This window comes from Falco biarmicus, chromosome 2 (genome assembly GCF_023638135.1).
Source record: "Falco biarmicus isolate bFalBia1 chromosome 2, bFalBia1.pri, whole genome shotgun sequence".
NCBI lineage: Eukaryota > Metazoa > Chordata > Aves > Falconiformes > Falconidae > Falco > Falco biarmicus.
This window is the reverse complement of record NC_079289.1, coordinates 121,017,334-121,021,731: the sequence shown is the minus strand read 5'-3', so window position 1 is coordinate 121,021,731 and position 4,398 is coordinate 121,017,334. Positions and strand designations below refer to the sequence as shown.

General features: G+C 46.0%; 1 long non-coding RNA gene across 1 annotated transcript; it reads left to right on the top strand.

Annotated features, from left to right (window-relative positions):
• Positions 1–290: 290 nt before the first annotated feature.
• Positions 291–2,513, top strand: LOC130145008 (uncharacterized). Its single transcript, XR_008820343.1, has 3 exons — positions 291–837; positions 1,349–1,449; positions 1,534–2,513. It is a non-coding gene; the product is annotated as an uncharacterized LOC130145008 (long non-coding RNA).
• The last annotated feature ends 1,885 nt before the right edge of the window (positions 2,514–4,398 follow it).

Here is a 4,398-nt window from a genome sequence, read left to right as displayed (position 1 = left end):
TGCAAAGAATGGGAGTGTTACTACTTACATTGTGACTTTTAGTCATACAACTTTTCAAAGACATTCACATTAAGATGGGCTCTGCTCTCTTGTTCATTGCCTGGATAAAAGGCAGATGCTGACACCTGTGTATTACGATCTATATGCTGATGCAAAGCCTTTTTTTTTTTGTTGTTACTTTTTTTCCCCCCCTACTTAAATGTCAGCTTCCTTTCTGTGGTACTGACTGCTAGACAATGAGCTCCAAGTGATTGTAATACTCTTTGGACTCTTCAATTATGTCCCTTTTTCAGATTCCCTATGTGGAATTAGGATCATCTAGACTGCTTGAGGACTCATCCCCCTCCCTCTGACAACATTTAAAAAGCTTGCTTAAAAGGTGAAGTTGTTTCAGACACTCTAAATGTTGAACCAAGAATGTCTGGGTAAATCTAAGAGCAGAGATGCTGTATTTGTAGCGAAGGGAATAAAGTTATGGTGGATTCCTGTACTGTGAATGAACTGATGGTCTTCCCATCATCGCCTGAAGTGCACTGGTTTCACAGCACACAACTCTGGGGCACCAGGGGTTTAGTGTGTCCCAGCTGAGTGTTAGCTGGGGTTTTCACTTGAAAAAATGTTTGCGGAGGAGCCCCCAGATGCGCTCTGGTGTGAAGGAAGCACTGGCAGCAGCCGAGGAAAACAGAAGCCCCGTGGCTGCGGTGCCCGGCGCGGTCGGGGCGCTGCGGTCGGGGTCCTGCCCCCGCGGCAGGCGCAGCTCGGCCGTAGGAAGGCACGCTTGGAGTAACGACGGATCTCGGGGTAATCTGTTCTGTGGGGCTGCCTTCGAAGGAGCTGGTAGCTGGGTGTTCAAACCTCGCGGTGCCGCGGCTGCCCACCCTGCATCTCCTCCGGCAGCTCACGCCCCGGAGGTCCAGCCCCGCTGCCGGCATCACCCCGACGCGGTTCGGGTCGGGGCTGGGATTCGGGTTCCCCGTGCCCAGGGGTCTGGCTGCCGCCTCCAGCCAGGGGCGAGGGGCAGCGACCCGGCCGGTGTCAGGGCTCGCTCCCAGGGGCTGTGGGGTGCGGCCCTGGGGGTCCTGGTTCATTTTCCCCTCAGCGGCCGGTGCGGTTGCGCGCCTGGGCTCGGCGCGAGGGCGCTGTCGGCGCCACAGCGGCGGGTCCGCTGTTGCGGGTAATGCGCGGGAGCCCTGCAGGGGGCGCTGCGGGGCGCCCGGCGGCGGGGCAGCGTCCGGGCCGCGGGGTGCTGAGGGGCCGCGAGTTCGATCCCCAAGGCAGCCGCGGGGCAGCGCTACCTGACGGCCGTTTCCACCCTAACCCATTCTGAGTCTTTTTGCTCTTTCTGAAGGTTTTAACCACTGACAGGAAAACTATGGAAGTGTGTGTGCATCTTGAATGAATGCAAGGCCTCATGGACTGGAGGAAGAATATTTTGGATGTTCTTGCAAAGTAGTTTTGAAGTGAAAAATACAGTGGGGAGGGACTACATATTTTGGCAAAATGAACATCAGTATTCTCTTTTCTGCAATCCAGATCAAAACTTTCCTGCCGCGACATACTGAACATTCAGTCAGACTTCTGCTTAAAGTGAGCTGCAGCACTGAGGTGGGAACATGTGGTTCTGTGGGATCTCCTCGTCTGTAACTACAAAGCTGGAAGTTGGAGGTGATGCTGGTTGCGTAAAGCAGAAAGGAGGAACAAGCTGTGGAGTGGGTGGGAGCTGCAACATGGTAAGCACAGGCAGGCAGAGACTCTGTAGTGCCTGAAGAGTAAAAAGCGGTCTTTGTGCTCTTCAGGGGTGGACTAAGCAGGGTGTAAAAAAGCTGGATATAAAGGCTGCAGCAAAATGAGAAGTGGGAGGGTGGATGTGTGCACACTAAATAAAACCCCCCACCTGCTCAGAATGAATAAGAAACTAATCCACACACACTTTGATTTGGGCTGGAGCATTCTCCCATTTCCCAGGCAATGCTGGCATCATGTGGCCGCTTTTCTTAGCTTGCCTTGTACTGAAATATTTCTGAAAAATCTTTGCTCTTTCTCAGCATCTTTCCTATTGGAATACACTCCCTGCCAAAAATAAAAATAAAGGTCATGAACATCACTAAACTCAGATACTTCACTCACCTGATTGTTTTGGGACAGCATCTATACCTTATAGAAGACATAAGGTAACTTGGTTGTTTGTTTGGGGCCTTGTACTTTCTGACCACTGGTCATATTTTTCAAACGGTCAGACTGCCTCTTCTGACATACAAAGGAGTTTCTAGCTGTGATTTACTTTTCCATCTAAATGAGCAGAGGAAATTGCCACCTGCATGGCAGGCTGTGGTGGGAGTGTTTTCCCACTGTGGGGACACTTGTAAGGAGGGAGAGCAATGTTAGAGGATGGTGGGTTTGCAGGGAGTGAAAAGAAGCTAAGGCAGCAGCAATTCTTCCTTGAGAGGAGGAGTGTGGGCCGCAAGAGGAGGGTTGAAGCTCATTTTGGAAGGAGCTGGAGGAGAGATCTTGCAGTGGCCAGGAGACACCCAAACACGGAGAAGGAGCAGGAACAAGGAGGAAAGGGAGCTGTAGTGATGCTTTTCATGGGTGCTCCGCAAAGGAGCAGCATCCTGTTGAAAATCTGTAAGAAGACATCAGTGACTGCTGGGCTACATAGAAGAAAAACTGTGCATATCATTCTGAGTTTAGCTCATTAGTTTAATAACCCAAGCTATAGAAAATGAGGCTATTCTTACAGCAATACTACCAGTATTTTGGAAGAATGGAAACCTGGGTAAAGATAGTATCTAATACTAGCTGAAGTGGGATCCTGTTACACAGACCAGATTTAAAGAATTTTGCAGAAATGCCCCTGAAGCTCAAGTAAATAAAGCCTATGTAGTGTAGCTTTAATCAATTTTACTAACAGCTTATTAACCTCCATCTGAAATAACCTGCCAAGAACAGAATCTGTTCAGAGGAGTTCCTCTTTGAAGTTCTTTACATCCAGATAAAATGGAAAACTTGGCAAGACACGTAAAACAGTCAAAAAAGAAGGTATTTCTCCCAGCCATGTTTCAGACTATGAAAGAGACAATACAGCATTATTAAATATTAAGACAGAGCATGTGTATAATTGCACACATGCACAAACGTACAGAGGAGCTGTGCATACTTGTGTATATTTCTGTGCATAAAAACACTTGTGTATATACACAGACACATGCCTTTCTGCAAAGACTGTCCACAATTAAAAAAAAAGTCTCATGCAGGTGCAAAAGGGGTGGAAGTATAGAATGATTGATAGAACTGCTAAACCTTCTTCAAACCTTGTAAATCCAAGTAAGTTTCAGCTCTCTGGATACCCAATATCAGCAAGTGGGAAGTCAATTAGTAGGAAATATATGCTTCATTCTAAGGTATGCAGTGCTATCTCTATAAATGCAGGTGTGTGTTTAATTAAACAGTGATGATAACTATGGCTGTGATTTTATAGATTTTATGAACTTTTTATGATGTGTTTAGGTGACAGGGAACCTTTAATCCGACTCTGTGTCTTGTTTAAATTGGTTGTTCTTAGTTAAAATGTCTAGCTTGCATCATGTCAAAGCTTTGGCAGAGTGATATGGTACAAAAATCTGTAATCCATGATAACAGAGGTACTTGGACATCTGCATTGCATAGTGGAAAATAGATAGTTAAATGTTTTTGCATCCAGGTGAAAATCCAAAGCAGATCACTAATTTCTTCTCCATTATCACTTACATTCCAAGTGCAGTTTCCTGGGAAAGCTTTCTGTCTCTAGAGTAAACCCAGCAAAATCAGACTGATTGAAGTTAGTACCGCAGATACATCAATGCAGGCCCTTTGCCTTTCTCTGGTAAACTCTTTCCTACAGCTTCTGTCCAAAAAGGAAGATATTTTCGATTCTTTGGCTGTGTATGATTAAATATAAAGAGTAATAAATGCACATACCTACTCTGTGTGAGGGTTGCTACACCATTTGTTCATAAAGACTACTTTTTCAGCACTTGGTCTTAGAGATATGTTGTTAAAAAGGATGCAAAGGTACCACGTGGGCTGTTTTATGTGTTCTTCCAGTGTAATTTTAAATGGGAGACTGCCTGCATTGTTAAAAGTTGGGCTGGATACACACTGGACTCACCATTACCTAGAGAGTTCACTGGTGGAGTAGGACTCGTGGGAAGCTATTAAATATTTTCCTGACTGTTTTGAAAGGGGATAAATGGCTGGAAAAGGAAAATGAGGAAGTAGATAATGTGACTGAGGAGAATAGGTTCTTTTTAACTGTGGAGCTAGGGAAAAGGTGAGCCTTTGGTAGTTTACTCTTTCTCTAACTGTAGCTCTGTCGTCTTCTCATTTCTCCTGGCTGGAAGAATGAGAAGTTCTTTCTTT